The sequence below is a fragment of the Heterodontus francisci genome, chromosome 3, assembly GCF_036365525.1.
Source record: "Heterodontus francisci isolate sHetFra1 chromosome 3, sHetFra1.hap1, whole genome shotgun sequence".
In the NCBI taxonomy this organism is placed as follows: Eukaryota; Metazoa; Chordata; class Chondrichthyes; order Heterodontiformes; family Heterodontidae; genus Heterodontus; species Heterodontus francisci.
The window spans coordinates 142,647,443-142,670,526 of NC_090373.1; the positions used below are offsets into that span (position 1 = coordinate 142,647,443).

Here is a 23,084-nt window from a genome sequence, read left to right on the forward strand (position 1 = left end):
TGCTACAGTAATGTGCAGACCATTGATTTCTGATAGGCAAGGAGGGAGTTGAGGGGAAACAGAAACTCAGAGCTAGGGCAGTTTCTGGCGACTAACAATAGACCAAGACCGGCCGAACCCGGGATCGTGTCTCTCAAGTCTTCTCATCCAGAAAAGGTGTTTGCCATTGGCAGGAGGGGGAAAGAAGAAAATACCAAATTTAAAAAAGAATAATTTTTATTTGTATTACAAATTCTATGGCCTCAGGAAGCTCAAAATACATCTAAATGAATTACTTTTCAATGTTGCACTAATGTTATGTCAGCAACAAAAGCAGCCAATTTGCAAACATGATCCTATAAAAACGTAAATGAGTGAATGACTCCACAATTTTTTTGTGGTGGTGTTAGTTTAGCTAGCATTCTTTTCTAACCATCAGGAAATTTCCCCACTCTTCTTTGAATAGCACCATGGGATCTTTCTGCAAGCAGACAGTTTAATGTCATATCCAAAAGAAGGAACAACACACGCAACTTAGATCTGGCAAAGGAAAATGTGCAGTTTTTTCAACAAAAAAAAAAATTAGGTTACTCCAAATATATTTCACATTAATGACTACAAAAATATTAATCTATGTCTAGTTATCATCTTGGAATTTATAGACTGGATCAAGTACTTCACTTACAGCTCATCATGATAAACATTAAAATAAAATATGACCTAAAGTGCAATCTGGAACAGTTCAGCAGACCTAATGGAACAATCATGTACTTGAGGCAACCTGACAGTTTTTGGTATAATTTAAGATACAAGGTGTTGCTACGTTTAGCAAACAAGGCCATAACACTAGAACATTGATGTACTCAATTACTGTGACTCCTGAAAAATGGAAGTATCCATTTAAATTCCAGGTTTGCCTACAAACCATGTTAATGGTGCTTAATGATAACTAACAAGAGAATTCTTTTGAGAAGATAATGGATGAGTTGTCTCAGTCTATAAACATTTGGTGCTTACTTTTCACTATAGTGGACCCAAACTAGCAAGGTCCAAATTAACAACAGTGCTATAGTGTCTTTTCATACTGTCCAATGTTCCAGCAACTAGTCCTTTTTAAAAAGAAGTTAGCCACCTGTACTTGTATCATTCCTATCCAGTGGCCCTGATTTTAACTTGAGGTAGGAGTCGCCAGAGAATTTAATTCTCAGGCCTCAAAGGCTTAGCATCAGTTAGGTTCCTGCCTGAAATCAGTGGGGAGTGGTGGCTGGCCGGTGGGTGCAATGGCACCGTCAAGCACCATGAGTCTGCCAGTAGTGAACAAAGGGACAGTTCCTAACACTCAGGGAAGTCAAGTTATGGGAACATAGGAACAGAAGACCATTTAGCCCTCGACACCCTCACCTAACCAAAATCTGTTCATCTCAGTGTTGAAAATTTCAGCACCCACTGGGGGAGAAGATTCCAGATTTCCACGACCCTTTGTGTGAAAAAGTGTTTCCCGATTTCATTCCTGAATGGCCAATCTCTAATAGTGAGAGGGTTTCCAGAAGATCATGCAATCGGGAAGGGGATGGGGAGCCATTAATTCTGGAAAAATGGGGGCCTAAAAGACTTTCCATGTGTGGAGTAAAAGGGGCTGGAAGGAAGAAAATACCAAATTTAAAAAATAAGCTATTTGCATTTATATAACTTCCCATCCATAATTCAATGAAATTGACCCCAAGGGCATGAACTTGGGTTTCAAAATTGGCTGGTGAAAATGCACAATTTCCATTACCAACAGTACTATAACCATTTCAGAAGGATTTTTTTTTTTAAAACACATTATTTTGTATTTGGAACTGATAGTGATGAAAATTTCTGGTTTCTTCATTTGTGTTTTAAAATCAACATATAAATCCTGTCCCATTAGAAAATGTGAGTGTTAATTGCATTTCATTTAGCCACTTTCAAATGTTGTCAATGGATCAAAATGGCCCATGTAGACTGAAATTCCACTTGTTATCCATTTCAATTCACTAACATTGACTTTTGAATTAATGTCAAGGTAGATACACCTATTTGTGTAGAATCATCCCTCCCCAGACATCAAGAGGAAATTTTACACCATATTGGAATACAAATAAGTAAAACTGCCCAATTTTAGGGCATTGCTAGACCAATATTTTGAGGTCACTGCACAAAATGTTTTTCATCCTAGTTATCCATAAACCAACAGTTTTAACAAAAGCAAGGGAGATATAGAAATGAGCCCTTTTGTAACATTTAGCATTACAAAGTAATTTAAAGAGCTAGAGTCTCTTAAAATAATGTTTGCGGGAAAAATGAACATTCTGTTCAGTGTGGCGATGCTGCTCATAGAATGGGCCTCATAGATTTGTTCTAAATCATTAAAGTCTACTCCTCTTTGAAGTTGCTTCATTCAAATTATGTTAATAGCATGGAAACATTTAAGGGAAAGCTAGATAACTGCACAAGGGAGATAATAATAGAATATGTTGATGGGGTGAGATGGGAGGCTCATGTGTAGCATAAACACTGGCAGAGACCTCTTGGATCAAATGGCCTGTTTCTGTGCTGTAAAATTCTATGTAATTCTATGAAGTGAAATCATGCAAATAAAAACATCTCATTTTATTTAAACGACTTAATCCAAATTACTGTATAATTAGATTTTTTTTTGAATTAACAAGAGGTAGACTGTATAGTATTAATCCAACAAATTAGTTTACCTCCTCCATGCAGTGTGTAGCTCCTTGATTTGGTAGGAGAACTGCTCTAATTCCTCTGCTTCTGTAGGTAATGACTGAAGAGGCAGCTGCTGGAGACCAGCTAGACAGCCAGGAAATCTCTGGATCAAGGCATAATATTCATGGATGAAGCCATCAATCTCCTGTAAGAAATAACCCACGACACGTATTTAAATTTCTTCATTATACAGCTAGAAACTAAAATAAGCCAATCTGAATTAAGGCTTGATTACATGTCAATTAATCTACAGTGAGAAATTAATCAGAACAAAATGAATACCATTTACATTGGAGAAACACTGGAAAGTCACAAATTCACATGTTCCATTATACAAAACTCTACACTAATTATAAAAGGGTTTTCTTGTGCAAAAAAACGTCCAGTTTCAGATTTAATCAATATGGCTCTTATGCAGTTTTATGTAGTTTCAACTTAGTTTATGCACACATGAAGTTAACTGAATTTTTAACATCTCTAACACGGTTACAATGCATGGGAACACCATCACTTCCAACTTCCCTTCCAATTCACACATCATCCTGACTTGGACATATATCGTCATTCCTTCATCATTGCTGGGTGAAAATCCTGGAACTCCTTTCCCAACAGCATTGTGGGAGTACATTCACCACATGCAGTTCAAGATGAGTAACCACCATCGCTACCTCAGGGAAACTAGGGATGGGCAATAAATACCAGCCTGGTCAGTGACACCTGCATCCCAAGAATGAATAAAAAAGCTCATAAATTGAGGTCACTGTAAAACTATTGATTAGATGATAACCATAGTCTAATAACTAGAGTAAAACTATAAATATTCAACACTTTGGCACTGATATTCCTTCAGTGGATAATTTTATCAAACAAAGTTCACAAGTTATTAAATTGACTTTTCAATAAAGTTCAAAAGCTATTTCACCCCCTTTATGTTTCTATTCCCCCTTCAACATTTAATAGTTGCATAGCACTTTATGAATATCTGGGTTGTCCCAATTTGAAAATGTGTTCTTTCTATTATCTAAGAATTGTTGTAGAATGCCAATGTCGATCAGGTTACTGTGGGCGGGAGTACATTATTGCATTGTCATCATGTTCTGCTTTAGGCATCAGTTCACAGCAATGTTGACACAGGTCAGGGAGCAGGTCACTAGCAGCAGATATGTGGTTCAAGGGAAGAGGGTAGAGAGAAAGTGATTTTATTCCTCAACGAAGTAAGCTGTCAGAATAAAACTTTCCCCAATTATGGTTAACCCAGTAGATGATTGCTAAAACACATCATGAGGATCCCCAATCAGTTGGAGAGGTAGGGCATGGTGAGAATAAGAAAGTGCATCACATAGAAGATTCCCAATTGGTGCTGGTAACTGGCCTAAGCTGCATAACAATGGAGGTGCCTCAGCTCCTGTGTGTTAGGGAGGAAAAAAGAGAATCAGCAGCCAGTTCCCACTCCAGGGTCTGAATTTTACAGACTCACCAATGTTGGTGGCGGCCGAAAAAGGCCTCCCGGAGAGGGTCGCCACGCACCCCGATGCCGGGTAGCCTGGCCCGATATTGCTGGCAGCGAGGCTTCGCAGCAGTCCCCCTGCCGCTCGGTGACGGGACAGCCACTTAAATTAATTAAAATCAATGCATTAATGAGACCTACGTCCCCTCCATCTGTCCCGGTGCAATCTTCTTGCCTCTGGCCGGTACTCCCATGCCTTCGGATGCCTGTCCGGGGAATCAAGGCAGAACACTGGTGGGGAAGGGGGAGGAGGTACGTTTCTCTGTGCAGGAATGGGGAGAGCGGGGCCAAAGTTAGATCATTGATGTAGAGGATGGTGGGAAGGGTTATAGTTTAAAGTTTATGTACTTTGGGGGAGGGGGAAAGAGGGCAAGTCATTGATTTAATCGTTATGGGGGGGGGGGGGGTCAGAGAGGGGCAGAATAAATGTATTTAATTTTTAAAAATTAAATGTCTCTTTAAATGTTTAAATTTCCCGGTAGGGCTTGATGCCCTTTAAAAATGGTGTCAGCTGCCTGTGCCTCAGCGGCCTTCCCCGGCTTTTTAAATGAGGCGCCGCGCTTTATATCACGGCGACTCTATGATGTGCGGCCCGCACAGGCAGGCTGCTATTGTTTTCACATATCGCCGGTTAAGGCGGTGGGAGTATAAGTTTCAGCCACAGATGACACTGTCGTAGAGCACAGATGCAGATATCAGTTAGAGACAGGATCTAGCTCGGCAGTGATAGCCTGCACTCATTCCCTATCAAATGACACAGGATAAAGTAAGCAAGGACTGTTGCTGTCCATGGAGTTGTACCTTAAATGCAAGTCAGAAGAAAAAGGAAGAAAACTAGAACAAAAATTCAAATAACCTCAAATCGAGGCATGACCAATTTAGAGACAATTAGATCACACTTTAATACTGATATTAGTGAGCCGAAATCCAAAATATGATCAGTGAGGAAAACTCTATTCCACATATCTGTATTTTGCGAAATCAAATGCACATTTTCCCCCCAAATTACTCTATGCTGAGATATTCAATAACATTCAGTAATTGCTTTTAACAGCTGCAGATCTAGTGTACTATTTGTACATTCACATATTTTTACCAAATCCTAAATGAAGGGGAGTAAATTATACTGCTGAAGTCAAAGAAATTTAATCAGAATGGCAACTGTAAAATGGAAGCTACTTATGCATCAGATGTAACGGTGCAAAAGAAATAATTAGCTAACGGCCTTGAATGAAAATCAAAGTTACCAGGCTCCCCTTCTTAGTTCAGTGGTGAGTAGTTGAGCCATTCAGACCAGGGATCCTCAATTCATGATGAGTTAGCTAACCTCATCTGAGGCAGAAAAAAAGACTTGCATTTATATTGTGCTTTTCACAACCACCGGATGTCTCAAAGTGCTTTGCAGCTAATGATGTACTTTTGAAATGTAGTCACTATTGTAATGTAGGAAATGCAGCAGCCAATTTGCCCACAGCAAACTCACACAAACAGCAAAGTGATAATGACCCGATAATGCTTTTGCAATGTTGATTAAAGGATAAATATTGACCCAGGACACCAGGGATAGCTCCCCTGCTCTTCTTCACAATAGTGCCATGGGATCTTTTACATCCACCCGAGCAAGCAGCTGGGGCCTCAGTTTAAAGTTGCATCTGAGAGAGTGCACCTCCAATCGTGCAGCACTCCCTCAGTACTGCATTGGAGTACCAGCCTTGCTCAAGCCCTGGAGTGGGGCCTAAACCAAGAACTTTATGACTCAGAGGTGAGAGTGCTCTTAACTGAGCCACAGCTGACACTAAAAAAAAATGCTACAATTGGCCTCAATTAGGCTAGGGAGAGAGTAAAAATTGTACCAGGGTTCCCACTCTTGATCACTACTACCCAATAACTTGTTAAGGGAGTGTGTGCCTGCATGCACTCGCTGAGGACAGGTAAAGACATGGCTGTGATGTCTTTGGTGGTCAAACAACCTTTCAACATTCATTATCTATACTCACATATAAATGAATGGACATTTAAGTAAGTTAATAGATGGTGACCGTGGAGCTGTATACCAGCAATCAGTTAGTACATTCCGAAAAGGAAGAAAGACAATTGGTGGACAAATAAGAAAAAAATTAAATACATTGTTTACAAATTGTAAAAATGTACAAATTCCTTTTTAAAGCCAATATGGTTTTCCTTTGTGCTGTTACTTTAATTTATTACAATCTTTGTTTTACTGCAAAATACTGTTAGTTTTGTTATCAAAGTAAATGTGCTGAATCCAGTCTCCTTCTACATCATGCTTGTGGGCCATTTTAGCACTGGAGCACTATATCTTTATGCTGTGTATTTGTACCTACAGTGTTCTTGTACTGTTCCCTAGGCTCAGTGTAAACAAAACATTTTTATTTGGGTTTACGTTCTTATAAACAGATAATAGATCACCCCGACAACATTCTTTTCCCATTTATTAAAGTATAACATGACGCAAGTTACCAATGCTGTTCTTGGAAGCTGTTACCAGCTTTGACGATGTTGTAATATCGAATGACAGAGAAAAAAAAGGGAAGAATTCTGAAAACAATTTTCCGCTTTCATTATATATAAAAATATATATATATTCTGCATGTATTAATTAAGGAATGAAAGAAGTACAGAATATATCTGGTCCCATTGCAACAGCACAATCTAATGTATAGAAATTACTTTTAACTGATTAGGATATGCTGGCCATGAAGGTCTCCTAGGCAACATGAGTAGCAGCTCTCAATATCAAAACAGGTGACATTCCACGTTCAGTAGATAACAAAAAAAGGAAAGTCTGCTGCTGCCAATCAATCAGAGTCTTATTCAAAGCACCAATGCTATTTCCTGTGCACAATTACTATATATTTCACATCACCACACAAGATACAACTCTTTAGTCAACTGATCTGAATCACATGCATTATTTAACATGTTCTGCATAATTCAGATTTCTCCTTCACAATAAAATGGAAGGTAATTTAACTCTTTCAGCACTGAATTTCTTAAAGGGAGTTTTTTTGCTTTCCTTCCATCTTTTGGTTCAATTGCTTCATGCTCTTGATAAAATGGCGGATACCTGAAGGTTTGGGGGGCAGATTAGTTCATTCTTCTCTCTCATTGCATCCTTCTTTGTAAGATAAAACCTCACATCTTCACGTTCCTCCATCCAATGCAGGAAACTTCATTAACTTTTTATCAAGGATCACAATCCTGAGCAAGGACTTGAAGCATTATTCTGTCAGCTGTGGCTTAGTGGGTAGCACTCTCACCTCCGTGTCAGAAGGATGTGGGTTCGAGTCCCACTCCAGGGCTTAAGCACAAAAGATATTAAACAGAGGCCCTGTCTGCACTCTCAGGTGGGTGTAAAAGATCCCATGGCACTATTTCAAGAAGAGCAGGGGGTTTATCCTTGGTATCCTTGCCAATATTTATCCCACAATCAACATCATTTAAAAAGAAACAGATTATCTGGTCATTATCACAATGCTGTTTGTGGGATCTTGCTGTGCACAAATTGCTTCATTTCCTACAACAGTGACTTCAAAAGTACTTCATTGGCTGCAAAGCACTTTGGGATGTCCTGTGGTCATAAAAGGCCCCTACATAATTTCAAGTCTTCTTATTTGCCACAAAGTAACTCCACCTGCTTAACCTAAACTCAGAAAATTAGTCTTTAAGGTCTCTGGTATACCACAAAGTCTGGCATCAGCAATATCCCAGAGCGAGCAGACATAGGGCTGACTCTCTTTTGGAGGTGGCAGAGGTCCTGCCACCAGAGCGGAGAACGGAAGGCAACCCCACTTCAGCCAGCAGCAGGACCCAGGGAGGCAAATTGCTAGCAGCGGCCAATTAAGTGGTCCATTCAGAGGGCCTGCAGCTCAGCAGCACCCCTGCTGAGGCACCAGTGGGGTCGGGGAGGCCAGGGCCAGGCAGGCAGGCGTGTCACGGTGATCGGGGAGTGGGGGGGGGGGGGGGTGGGGGTGGGGGAAGAGCCACTGAGTGCCAACAGTGCCGTTGTTGCGCGGGTGATCATTGCCACCGGGTATCACCTCTGTGGGCCATGGAGTGCCCATAAAAGGAGGCCCAACCACCCCCACACCAGAACCTGCTAGGGGGTGACCAGGTTTCACTGTGCAGTCTCCCTACACAGTAGCGTGCAACCCCCACCACCCAACTCCCCCAACCAATATGGGCAATATGCCCATGGTGACAGGAAGTGACCTTTAAGTGGCCACTTAAGTGTCTCAATTGGCCTCCCGATCTACCAACTTTCCTGCCATTGGCAAAATGGCATGGTGGTGGGTAGATGTACGCTTACTTGCACCATTTTGCCAGCCTTTCTACCTCCTACCCAGTCACCAAAGGGCCCAGAAACGTCGGCCATAATGTCACAACAGCACAGAAGGCAGCCATTTGGCCCATCAAGCATACTTGCTCTCTGTCGAGCAATCCAATCAGTCGCATTCCCCCACTCTATCCCCACAGCTCTGCAAGTTTATTTCTCTCAAGTGTCCATCCAATTTCCTTTAGAAATCATTGATAGTCTCTGCTTCCACTATCTTTATAGGCAGCGAGTTCCAGGTCATTACCACGCACTGTGTAAAAAAAAGTTTTTCCTCACATCCTCCTGTATCTCTTGCTCAAAATCTTATATCTGTATCCCATCAGCTAATAGGAACAGCTTCTCTTTGTCGACCTTATCCAAACCAGTCATAATCTTGTGCACCTCTCTCAAATCTCCCCTCGATCTCCTTTGCTCCAAGGAGAACAACCTCAAATTCTCCAACCTAACCTTGTAGCTAAAATCTCTCATCCCTGGAACCATTCCAGTAAATCTCCCCTGTACCATCTCAAGGGCCCTCACATCCTTCCTAAAGTGTGGAGACGAGAACGGGACACAATACTCTAGTTGCTGCCTAACCAGAGTTCAGAATCACAGAATTGTTACCACACAGAAGGCAGCCATTTGGCCCATCCCGTCCACACTGGCTCTCAGAGAGCAATTCACAGTGCCATTCCCCCACCTTCTCCCCATAACCCCGCACATTCTTCATTTTAGATAACTAATTCCCTTCTGAATGCCTCAATTGAACCTGCCTCCACCACACTGAGGCAGTGCATTTCAGATCCCAACCACTCGCTGCATGAAAAGGTTCTTCCTCATGTCGCCATTGCTTCTTTTACCAATTATCTTAAATCTGTGCCCTCTCATTCTTGATCATTTCACAAGTGGAAACAGTTTTTCTCTAAATACTCTGTCCAGATTAATGATTTTGAACACATTATCAGATCTCCTCTCAGCCTTCTCTTCTCCAAGGTAAACAGTTCCAACTTCTCCAAGTTATCTTAGTAAATGAAGCACCTCATGCCTGAAACCATATTTGTGAATTTTTTTTGCACTTTCTCCAATGCCTTCACATCTTCCCTTCAATGCGGTGCCCAAAACTGGACGGAATGAGGGTTTATAAGGGTTCAGCATAACGTACCTGCTTTTGTACTCAATGGGCTGGATTTTATCTTAGGCGGACGGGAATTGTCCCGAGGCAGGACTTCCACCCGCTTGAGGGAGGAAGCCCCACCTCAGTGACCTGCCGGCCAAATAGCGGGCTGACAGCCCTTAGTCCCAGCAGCGCCACCGAGAGCAGTGGCCATTGTGGGACTGCAGCCCATCTGACGAGGTGGAGCCAAGAGTGAAGTTAAGTTGGGCATGCCTCACCAGAGGGAATTGGTCATGCCCTGGTGAGGGTGGGATGATCATTTTGCAGGGGTGGGGGGGGGGGTGGTGGTTGGGAGGCAGGGGCGGTCCTCAATAGGGCACCCTGTGCCCGACTACCATGGCAACCCCCAGCACACGGAAAGGCCAGCAGCTATCGCTGGGCAGCCTTTCACGTCCCCGGTATGCCTGCTTGCCACAGATAAAATACTTGTGGAGGCAGGGAGGGCCATTAAGTGGCCACCTAAGGGCCTTGATTGGCCTCGGGCGGGTGGGCTGATCCCCCCCACCCGACCACAGTAAAATTGGCCGGAGGTGGGAGCAGGGCGGGAAGGCCTCCCGCTCAATTTTACGTCGCTCCCATCTGCCCCAATCCAACCCGCTGGGGCGGTGTAAAATTCAGCCTAATATCTCTAATTATGAAGCCCAAGATCTCATATGCTTCGCTACCTACTCTTTCAATATGTCCTGCCACCTTCAAAGATCTATGCACATGAATTCTCAGGTCCCTCTGTTCCTGCACGCTCTTTAGAAATGTGCCGTTAAGTTGACATTGTCTTACCCTATATCTTCTGCCAAAATGCATCACCTCATACTTATCTGTATTAAATTCCATCTGCCACTTGTCCGCCCGTTCTGAGAGACTATGTCCTGTTGCAATCGATTGGTATCGTCCTCACTGTCTGCCACGCCTCAAAGTTTGGCATCATTGGCAAATTTGAAATTTTACTCTGTATTCCAATATTCAAGTCATCTATCAAAAAAAGCAATGGTCCAAGCACTGACCTTTGGGGAATATCGCTGTCTACCATCCTCCTGTCTGAAAATCACCCATTTATCATGCTTCTGTTTTCTGTCTTTAAGCCAATTTTTTTTTTTAAATCAATGCTGACAGTCCTGTTCCATGAGCCTCAATTGTGTTAACCAGCCTTTTATATGGTACTTTGTCAAAGGCTTTCTTAAAATCCATGACAACACCCACTGCATTCCCTTCATCAACCTTCTCTACTACTTCATCAAAAAATACAATTAGATTAGTCAAGCACAATCTGCCTTTTATAAATCTGTGCTGGCTCTCCTTAATTCACTCAAACCTCTCCATGTGCCTGTTGATTTTTCTTCCCTTATTATTGTTTCTCAAACCTTACCCATCACAAATGTTAAACTGACTGACTTATAGTTACTAGGAGTGTCCTTACACCCTTTCTTGAATAAGGGTGTCACATTTTCCACTTTCCAATCCTCTTGCACCTCACCCATATCTAGGGAAGATTGGAAGATTATGTCAAGCCTTTCCACTATCTCCACTCCCATTGCCTTTAGCAACCAAGGATGCAAGCCATAGCACGAACAAGGTTTTGAAGCACAGCCAGCTTTTCCAGTATATCCTGCCTATCAATTTTCACACCAGCCATTACCTCTACAATCTCCACTTCTACAGATATTTTGTCAGCATCTTCTTTCTTAGTAAACACCAATACAAAGTACTCATTAAGTAATCAAGCCTTGCCCTGCACCTCTAAGCATATATCCCCATCTTTGTCCCGAAAAGGCATCATCCCACTTCTTATTACCCACTTACGATTGACATGTCAGTAAATGATTTTGGGGTTCCTTTTATGTTAACTGCCATTCTATTTTCATATCGTCTCTTCACCAGTCTTACTTCCCTCTTCATTTCCCCTCTCAAAGTATTGTATTTGGCCTAGTTCTCACTTGAAGAATTCACCTGACACGCATCAGACAGCATCTTTTTTTGTCTCATCATAACCTCTATCTCCCTCATCATCCAAGATGCCCTGGCTTTGGTGTCCTTTTGTTGGAATGTACCTAGTTTATATCTGAAACATCTCTTCAAAGATTTCCCGTTCAGTTACAGCTTTTCTCGTCAATCTTTGGTTCCATCTACACTGGTTAATGCCCAGAGATTCATGGAACAACAACTACTCACCTCAGGGCATAGTTGAAGGAGAAGATGAGTTGCAAGTGGCTCCTGGGCCATTTCGGAGTACCATTACCCTTTGTTAGCATCCAAGAAAAAAATAAATCACCATGCAGAGAAATTTCAGGTATATTGAACATGTGATTAACAGAATACCTTGACAGATTTGATGCATGGATTTTCCATTAGATCCGAACCAATCTCTTCTGGCACTGATCATGCCAAGTCAGATGACGTGCTGTTGATTTTTTACACAATGCAAAGGATTATTCTGTTGCTATGGTCACCCTGTGTTCCTCTAAAGCTACAAAATCTAATGCGATGTAAATACTCGATAAGAGTCAGCATTTAATTGCCCTTCAGGATACAGCTTGGGTTTTCGTCCTCTAAGTGATTCAGAAGATCACTGTGAACTAACAGATATTCCAACTGCTTTGTCAAATGAATACCCTTGTTTAACTTTTTAAGGTGTGATATGGAAATTTGAATGTGACATTTTAAGTGATGGACAAGAAAAGTGAGCTAAATGCACTGTTTTTGTAATATTCCTAAACCTACCTCAAGCTAGGTTGGAGGATTTGCTCAGTGACTTACTTGTAACAGTCACCTTTGTATTTTTAAATAGAAACAGAAAATGCTAGAAATACTCAGGGCAGGTAGCATGTGTGGAGAGAGAAGAAAAGTGGATGTTTCAGGTCAATGACCTCTCATCAGATTAACTTTTTTAAAAATCTCTCCACAGATGCTGCCTGAACTGCTGAGTATTTCCAGCATTTTCTGTTTTTATTTCAGGTTTCCAGCAACCACGGAGTTTTGTACCTTAGCGTCCTTGTTTCCCTGTCCATCACTACCTATATGTCCTTTCTTCCTTCTGTAAAAGTTGTCTTCTGCTCTCATGTTGTCTTTTCCGGTTTCTTTGAGTGAACGTGGGGAGTGGTATGACACTGATGGACAAGGGAGCTGATGAGGGCTTTCATTGATAATTCCAACCTCTTCAATTTTGTTGTGCAAAGGAGAAGAGATTTAATAGTTGCCAGCTCTACTTTGGATTTTGTTATTACTTTTTATTTTTTCCAAATGGAGATTATTTTTCCTTTTCAACTCCTATTTTGTCAACCCAACTTTCCTCCTATATTAGCTTTCTGCATCAACACAAGAAATAGGAGTAGGCCATTCAGCCCTTTGATTCTGCTCTGCCAATGAGATCATAGCTGGTCATCTACTTCAACACCATTTTCCTGCACTATCCCCGTATCCCTTGATGTTTCCAATATGTAGAAATTTATCAATCTTAGTCGTGAACATACTCAACAATCGAGCTGCCACAACCCTCTGGGGCAGAGAATTCCAAAGATTCACCACCCTCTGGGTGAAGAAATTCCTCCACAGCTCAGTCCTAAATGGCCTGTCACTTATTCTGAGACTGTGTCCCTTGGGTCTAGAATCTCGAGCCAGGGGAAACATCCTTCCTGCATCAACCCCGTAGGAATTTTGCATGCTTGAATGAGATCACCCCTCATGCTTCTAAACTCCAGAGAATAAAGGACTGGTCGATTTAATCTTTCCTCACAGGACATTCCCTCCATCCCAGAAATTTGAGGGGAGGTGGTGGCGTAGTGGAAAGGTCACTGGACTAGTAATCCAGTAGGCCTAGGCTAGTGCTCTGGGGACATGGGTTCAAATTCCACCGTGGCAGATGGTGAAATTTGAATTCAACTAATGAAAAAAAATCTGGAATTAAAAAGCTAGTCTAATGGTGATCATGAAACCATTGTCGATTGTTGTTAAAACCCATTTATTTAGTTCACTAATGTCCTTTATGGAAGGAAATCTGTTGTCCTTTCTTGGTCTGGCCTACATGTGACTCCAGACCCACAACAATTGCCCCCTGAAATGGCTTAACAAGCCACTCAGTTCAAGGGCAATAAATGCTGGCCCAGCCAGTGACGTCCACAGTCCAAATACAAATAAAAAAAATTAGTTTGGTGAACCTTCATTGCACTCCCTCTATGGCAAGTATATCTTTCCTTAGGTAAGGAGACCAAAACTGTACACAATACTCCAGTTGTGGTCTCACCAAGAATCTACATAATTGTAGCAAGAAATCCTTACTCCTATACTCAAATCCCATTGGAATAAAGGCCAACATACCATTTGCCTTCTTAATTACTTGCTGTACCTGCATGTTAGCTTTCAGTGACATAAACAAGGACACCCAAGTCCCTTTGAATTTCAACACTTCCCAGCCTCTCACCATTTAAAAAAATACTCTATGTGTTGTTCCTACCAAAGTGGATAACGTTACATTTCTCCATATTGTATTCATGTGCCAAATATTTGCCCACTCGCATAAACTCTTCAAATCCCCTCGAAGCGTATTTGTATCCTTCTCACAACCACACTTCCACCTAGTTTTGTGTCATCTGCAAACTAGGAAATATTACATTTAATCCCCACATCCAAATCATTAATATAGATTGTGAATAGCTGTGGCCCAAGCACAGATCCTTGAGGTACCCCACGAGTCACAGCCTGCCAACCTGAATTTATTTTTTTTTTAAAATTCATTCATGGGATGTGGGCATCACTGGCTATGCCAGCATTTATTGCCCATCCCTAATTGCCCTAGATATGGTGGTGGTGAGCTGCCTTCTTGAACCGCTGCAGTCCATGTGAGGTAGGTACACCCACAGTGCAGTTAGGAAGGGAGATCCAGGATCTTGACCGAGCGACAGTGAAGGAACAGCGATATAGTTCCAAGTCAGGATAGTGTGCACCTTTGACGGGAACTTGCAGGTGGTGATGTTCCATGCATCTGCTGCTCTTGTCCCTAGAGGTGGGAGAGATCGCAGGTTTGGAAGGTGCTGTCTAAGGAGCCTTGGTGCATTGCTGCAGTGCATCTTGTAGATGGTACACACTGCTGCCACTGTGCATCGGTGGTGGAGGGAGTGAATGTTTGTGGATGGGGTGCCAATCAAGTGGGCTGCTTGGTCCTGGACGGTGTCGAGCTTCTTGAGTGTTGTTGGAGCTGCACCCATCCAGGCAAGTGCAGAGTATTCCATCACACTCCTGACTTGTGCCTTGTAGATGGTGGACAGGCTTTGGGGAGTTAGGAGGTGAGTTACTCGCCTCAGGATTCCTAGCCTCTGACCTGCACTTGTAGCCACGGTATTTATATGGCTACTCCAGTTCAGTTTCTGGTCAATGGTAGCCCCTAGGATGTTGATAGTGGGGGACTAAGCGATGGTAATGCCATTGAATGTCAAGGAGAGATGGTTAGATTCTCTCTTGTTGGAGATTGTCATTGCCTGGCACTCGCGTGGCGTGAATGTTACTTGCCACTTATCAGCCCAAGCCTGGATATTGTCCAGGTCTTGCTGCATTTCGACACTGACTGCTTCAGTATCTGAGTCGTCACAAATGTTGCTGAACATTGTACAATCATCTGCGAACATCCTCACTTCTGACTTTATGATTGAAGGAAGGTCATTGATGAGGCAGCTGAAGATGGTTGGGCCTAGGACACTACCCTGAGGAACTCCTGCAGTGATGTCCTGGAGCTCAGATGATTGACCTCAAATAACCACAACCATCTTCCTTTGCGCTAGGTATGACTCCAACCAGCAGAGAGTTTTCCCCGATTCCCATTGACCTCAGTTTTGCTAGGGCTCCTTGATGCCATACCCGGTCAAATTGTGCCTTGATGTCAAGGGCAGTCACTCTCACCTCGCCTCTTGAGTTCAGCTCTTTTGTCCATGTTTGAACCAAGGCTGTAATGAGGTCAGGAGCTGAGTGGCCCTGGCGGAACCCAAACTGAGCATCACTGAGCAGGTTATTGCTAAGCAAGTGCTGCTTGATGGCACTGTTGATGACACCTTCCATCACTTTACTGATGATTGAGAGTAGACTGATGGGGCGGTAATTGGCCGGGTTGGACTTGTCCTGCTTTTTTGTGTACAGGACATACCTGGGTAATTTTCCACATTGCCGGGTAGATGCCAGTGTTGTAGCTGTACTGGAACAGCTTGGCTAGGGGTGCGGCAAGTTCTGGAGCACAGGTCTTCAGTACTATTGCTGGAATATTGTCAGAACCCATAGCCTTTGCAGTATCCAGTGCCTTCAGTCGTTTCTTGATATCACGCGGAGTGAATCGAATTGGCTGAAGTCTGGCAGCTGTATTTGCTGGGGACTTCAGGAGGAAGCCGAGATGGATCATCAACTCGGCACTTCTGGCTGAGTTGCAAAGGCTTCTGCCTTATCTTTCGCACTGATGTGCTGGGCTCCCCCATCAGTGAGGATGGGGATATTTGTGGAGCCACCTCCTCCAGTTATGTGTTTAATTGTCCACCACCATTCACGGTTGGATGTGGCAGGACTGCAGAGCTTAGATCTGATCCGTTGGTTATGGGATCGCTTAGCTCTGTCTATCGCATGCTGCTTACGCAGTTTGTCACGCAGATAGTCCTGTGTTGTAGCTTCACCAGGTTGACACCTCATTTTGAGGTATGCCTGGTGCTGCTCCTGGCATGCCCTCCTGCACTCGTCATTGAACCAGGGTTGGTGTCCTAGCTTGATGGTAATGGTAGAGCGGGGGATATAGCGGGCCATGAGGTTACAGATTGTGGTTGAGTACAATTCTGCTGCTGCTGATGGCCCACAGCGCCTCATGGATGCCCAGTTTTTCACGGTGATTGTGCCATACAACAGGATGGACGGTATCCTCAAGGTGAAGGCGGGACTTAGTCTCCACAAGGACTGTGCGGTGGTCACTCCTACCAATACAGTCATGAACAGAAGCATCTGTGGCAGGCAGATTGGTGAGGACAAGGTCAAGTATGTTTTTCCCTCGTGTTGGATCCCCCACCACCCGCCGCAGACCCAGTCTAGCTGCTATGTCCTTTAGTACTCGGCCATCTCGATCAGTAGTGGTGCAACTGAGCCACTCTTGGTGATGGACATTGAAGTCCCCCACCCAGAGTACATTTTGTGCCCTTGCCACCCTCAGTGCTTCCTCCAAGTGCTGTTCAACATGGAGGGGTACTGACTCATCAGCTGAGGGAGGGCGGTTGGTGGTAATCAGTAAGAGATAACCTTGCCCATGTTTGACCTGATGCCATGAGACTTCGTAGAGTCATACAGAGTTACAGCACTGAAACAGGCCCTTCGGCCCACCGAGTCTGTGCTGACCAACATTCACCCATTTATACTAATCCTACATTAATCCCATATTCCCTACCACATCCCCACCATTCTCCTACCACCTACCTACACTAGGGGCAATTTACAATGGCCGATTTACCTATCAACCTTCAAGTCTTTGGCTGTGGGAGGAAACCGTAGCACCCGGTGGAAACCCACGCGGTCACAGGGAGAACTTGCAAACTCCGCACAGGCAGTACCCAGATTCGAACCCGGGTCGCTGAAGCTGTGAGGCTGCAGTGCTAACCACTGCGCCACCCCACGGGGTCCGGAGTCGACGTTGAGGACTCCCAGAGCAACTCCCTCCCTACTGTCGATCACAGTCCCGCCACCTCTGCTGGGTCTGTCCTGCCGGTGGGACAGGACATACCCAGGGATAGTGATTGTCTGTAACTTTGTCTGTAAGGTATGATTCCATGAGTATGACTATGTCAGGCTGTTGCTTGACTAGTCTGTGGGACAGCTCTCCCAACTTTGGCACAAGCCTCCAGATGTTAGTAAGGAGGACTTCGCAGGGTCGACAGGGCTGGGTTTGACATTGTCGTTTCCGGTGCCGAGGTCAATGCCGGGTGGTCCATCCGGTTTCATTCCTTTTTATTGACTTTGTAGCGGTTCGATACAACGGAGTGGCTTGCTAGGCCATTTCAGAGGGCATGTAAGAGTTAACCACATTGCTGTGGGTCTGGAGTCACATGTAGGCCAGACCAGGTAAGGACAGCAGATTTCCTTCCCTAAAAGGACATTGGTGAACTAGATGGGTTTTTACAACATGGCCATCATTAGACTAAATGACCCATTTATTCCGACTCTCTGTTTTCTGTCCGTTCTCAGTCCACGCCAATCCCATGGTGCTCTAATTTTGTTTACTGACCTCTTGTGTGGGACCTTATCAAAAGCTTTCTGAAAATCTAAAATATACCACATCCATGGCACTGTGTGTTCCACTGGGTTTGGTACCGTGATACTTGTGCACCCTGATCAGGATTTGTTTTCTATCCGTTGTGTCAGCTATGGCTTGTAGCACTCTTGTCCGAATGCGAAGGCTATGAGTTCAAGATCCAATCCAGAGAATTGAACACAAAATCATAGCTGCCACTGAGGGAGCACTGCACTGTTGGAAGTGCCATCTTTTGGATAAGACATTAAACGGAGGTCCCATCTACCCTCGCAGGTTCCCCTTGAGAACAGTTTATTCAGAATGTGTAATTTGATCCTGCCTGCTATAGAGCAATTCAAGTGCTCTGCATTGTGCAATTAGATCCAGTCCATTGTCAGGCAGGCTCCAAAGTTCACAATGCTAACATTACTGATTTCAGAGAAGAGACAGGGATCTATTTTCCAGGTTAGGAGATCATGGGATGCTCCCGCTCCAGAGTCCAGGGAACATGGGACGCTCTCCAGTCCGGATAGGAAGGGGTGAGGGATGCAGGTATTTCAACATGAAGAGGAGATAAATACTGTGGCTGCAAGAGCAGGTCAGAGGCTGGGAATTCTGGGGCGAGACCTTCTGACTCCCCAATGCCTGTCCACCATCTATAAGGCAAAAGTCAGGAGTGTGATGGAATACTCTCCACTTGCCTGATGGCTGCAGCTCCAACAACACTCGAGAAGCTCAACACCATCTAGGACAAAGCAGCCCGCTTGATTGGCACCCCATCCATCACCTTCAACATTCACTCCCTTCACCTCCGCGCACAGTGGCTGCAGTGTGTACCATCTACAAGATGCACTGCAGCAACTCACCAAGGCTCCTTTAAAAGCACCTTCCAAACCCTCTACCTCTACTAAAGCCTGGCTTGGATATAAAATTAAAACCCCACCCGGGCCCGACCCAAGAACAGCCAACCCGAACCCGAACCAAGCCAGAGTCCTTTAATTTTTTTTAAATGCCTGACTTGAACCAGACACAAGTAGTCGGCTTTGGTCGGTTAGCCAGGCTTTACAGCAGAGTGCGGAGTCCGGACTGCGTGTTTCCCGCCTTGACATCCTGAATGTTCATTTGAAGATTACTTCCCGGAGAAGGCAGCACTGCCCACGACCAGCCCAACCCGACCCTAGCCTGAATGTTGGCCCTGGAAGAGACCCAACCCGAACCAGACACACCTTGTCGGGTCTGGCTTGGTTCAGGTTGGGTAGCCACGCTTTAACCTCTACCACCTGGAAGGACAAGAGCAGCAGATGCATGGGAATACCACCACGTACATGTTCTCCTCCAAGCCACACACCATCCTGACTTGGAACTATATCGCCATTTCTTCACAGGCGCTGGGTCAAAATTCTGGTACTCCCTTCCTAATAGCTCGGTTGGTCTACCGACTCCACACGGACTGCAGCGGTTCAAGAAGGCAGCTCACTACCACCATCACAGGGGCAATTAGGGAAGGGCAATAAATGCTGGCCTAGCCAGCGACACCCATAACCCATGAACGAATAAAAAAAGTTATTGTATTGCTGTTTGTGGGAGCTTGCTGTGCACAAACTAGCTGCCGTATTTTCTATATTGCAACAGCGATGACACTTCAAAAAGGACTTCATCTGTAAAACACTTTGGGATGTTCTGAGGTCAATGAAAGGTGCTACACAAATGCAAGTCCTTGTTTCTCCTTTTGTTATCATAATGTAATCTGATCTTACGATATTAAACTGTACTGATCAACAGTGAAGTTTCCTTTTTATTTAAATTTGTATTTTATATCAGGATGATGTGGTTGACTCTTACACGCCCTCTGAAATGGTCTAGCAAGCCACTAATTTGTATCTAACCGCTACAAAGTCAATAAAAAGGAATGAAACCAGACAGACCACCCGGCATCGACCTAGGCACTGGAAACGACAACGGCAAAAACAGCCCTGCCAACACTGCAAAGTCCTCCTTACTAACATACGGGGGCTTGTGCCAAAGTTGGGAGAGCTGTCCCACAGACTAGTCAAGCAACAGCCTGACATAGTCATACTCACGGAATCATACCTTACAGACAGACAATGTCCCAGACACTGTCATCACTATCCCTGGGTATGTCCTGTCCCATCGGCAGGACAGACGCACCAGGGGTGGTGGCACAGTGGTCTACAGTAGGGAGCAGGTTGCCCTGGGAGTCCTCAACATTGACTCCGGACCCATGAAGTCTCATGGCATCAGGTCAAACATGGACAAGGTAACCTCCTGCTGATTACCACCTACTGCCCTCCCTCAGCTGATGAGCCAGTACTCCTGCATGTTGAACACCATTTGGAGGAAGCACGGAGGGTGGAGAGGGCACAAAATGTACTCTGGGTGGGGACTTCAATGTCCATCACCAAGAGTGGCTCGGTAGCAGCACTACTGACCGACCCCTAAAGGACATAGCTGCTAGACTGGGTATGCGGCAGGTGGTGAGGGAACCAAAAGGGAAAAACATACTTGACCTTGTCCTCACCAATCTGCCTGCCGCAGATGCATCTGTCCATGACAGTATTGGTAGGAGTGACACTGCACAGTCCTTGTGGAGACGAAGCCCCGCCTTCACATTGAGGATACCCTCCATCATGTTGTGTGGCACTATCACCGTGCTAAATGGGATAGATTTTGAACAGATCTAGCAATGCAAAACTGGGCATCCTTGAGGCGCTGTGGGCCATCAGCAGCAGCAGAAATGTACTCAACCACAATCTGTAACCTCATGGCCCGGCATATCCCCCACTCTACCATTACCATCAAGCCAGGGGACCAACCCTAGTGCAGGAGGGCATGCCAGGAGCAGCACCAGGCATACCTCAAAATGAAGTGTCAACCTGGTGAAGCTACAACCCAGGACTATCTGCATGCCAAACTGCGTAAGCAGCATGCGATAGACAGAGCTAAGCGATCCCATGACCAATGGATCAGATCGAAGCTCTGCAGTCCTGCCACATTCAGCCGTGAATGGTGGTGGACAATTAAACAACTAACTGGAGGAGGAGGCTCCAGAAATATTGCCATTCACAATGATGGGGGAGCCCAGCACATCAGTGCGAAAGATAAGGCTGAAGCATTTGCAACAATCTTCAGCCAGAAGTGCCGAGTTGATGATCCATCTCTGCCTCCTCCTGAAGTCCCCAGCATCACAGATGCCAGACTTCAGCCAATTCGATTCACTCCACGTGATATCAAGAAACGACTGAAGGCACTGAATACTGCAAAAGCTACGATCCCTGACAATATTCCGGCAATAATTCTGAAGACCTGTGCTCCAGAACTTGCCGCACCCTTAGCCAAGCTGTTCCAGTACATCTACAACACTGGCATCTACCCGGCAATGTGGAAAATTGCCCAGGTATGTCCTGCACACAAAAAGCAAGACAAGTCCAACCCGGCCAATTACCGAACCATCAGCTTATTCTCAATCATCAGTAAAAGTGACAGAAGCAGCACTTGCCTAGCAATAACCTGCTCAGTGATGCTCAGTTTGGGTTCCGCCACGGCCACTCAGCTCCTGACCTCATTATAGCCTTCGTTCAAACATGGACTAAAGAGCTGAACTCAAGAGGCGAGGTGAGAGTGACTGCCCTTGACATCAAGGCACAATTTGACAGAGTATGGCATCAAGGAGCCCTAGCAAAACTGAGGTCAATGCGAATCAGGGGGAAAACCCTCCGCTGGCTGGTGTCGTACCTAGCACAAAAGGAAGATGGTTGTGGTTGTTGGAGGGCAATCATCTGAGCTCCAGGACATCACTGCAGGAGTTCCTCAGGGTAGTGTCCTAGGTCCAACCATCTTCAGCTGCTTTATCAATGACCTTCCTTCAATCATAAGGTCAGAAGTGGGGATGCTTGCTGATGATTGCACAATGTTCAGCACCATTCGTGACTCCACAGATACTGAAGCAGTCAGTGTAGAAATGCAGCAAGACCTGGACAATATCCAGGCTTGGGCTGATAAGTGGCAAGTAACATTCACGCCACACAAGTGCCGGGCAATGACCATCTCCAACAAGAGAGAATCTAACCATCTCCCCTTGACATTCAATGGCATTACCATCGCTGAATCCCCCACTATCAACATCCTAGGGCCTACCATTGACCAGAAACTGAACTGGAGTAGCCATATAAATACCGTGGCTACAAGAGCAGGTCAGAGGCTCGGAATCCTGAGGCAAGTAACTCACCTCCTGACTCCCCAAAGGCTGTCCACCATCTACAAGGCACAAGTCAGGAGTGTGATGGAATACTCTCCACTTGCCTGGATGGGTGCAGCTCCAACAACACTCAAGAAGCTCGACACCATCCAGGACAAAGCAGCCCGCTTGATTGGCACCCCATCCACAAACACTCACTCCCTCCATCACTGACACACAGTGGCAGCAGTGTATACCATCTGCAAGATGCACTGCAGCAATGCACCAAGTCTCCTTAGACAGCACCTTCCAAACCCACGACCTCTACCACCTAGAAGAACAAGGGCAGCAAATGCATGGGAACACCACCACCTGCAAGTTCCCCTCCACGTCACACACCATCCTGACTTGGAACTATATTGCTGTTCCTTCACTGTCAACTGGGTCAAAATCCTGGAACTCCCTCCCTAACAGCACTGTGGGTATACCTACCCCAAATGGACTGCAGCTGTTCAAAAAGGCAGCTCACCACCATCTTCTCCAGGGCAATTAGAGATGGGCAATAAATGCTGGCCTGGCCAGCGACCATCCCATGAATGAATAAAAAAATGAAGAAGCTCAGCTCCCAGGAAGAGTTTAATTTATTCCTTGTATTAAAAATTAAAATGCTGTGTTAGCAACAACCCCGATGTTGCAAATTTTGGGCTGAATACACCAACCAGCAAAAGGCACTTCCAACAATATTGAGGAAACTGCGGTAGCTGCACTTTTGGGCACTCCCCATACCATGACTCAATGCAGTGGCCTGTGCTTGTGTCCAAGGCCACCACGTCAAATAGGTGTCTTCAAATATTATTTGACCAAAAGTGGAATATTAAAGTACATGCCTAAATGAGCAAGACTAGCTGGTCA

The 23,084-nt window shown here is 44.8% G+C and overlaps 1 protein-coding gene across 1 annotated transcript in view; it reads right to left on the minus strand.

Moving 5' to 3' along the window:
- Positions 1-23,084, minus strand: part of LOC137362204 (uncharacterized) — a 130,597-nt gene that overhangs the window by 91,130 nt on the left and 16,383 nt on the right. Inside the window, exon 2 of the mRNA XM_068026658.1 lies at positions 2,712-2,872. The gene's annotated coding sequence lies outside the window, so the exon portion shown is untranslated. The remainder of the gene's footprint in view (positions 1-2,711; positions 2,873-23,084) is intronic.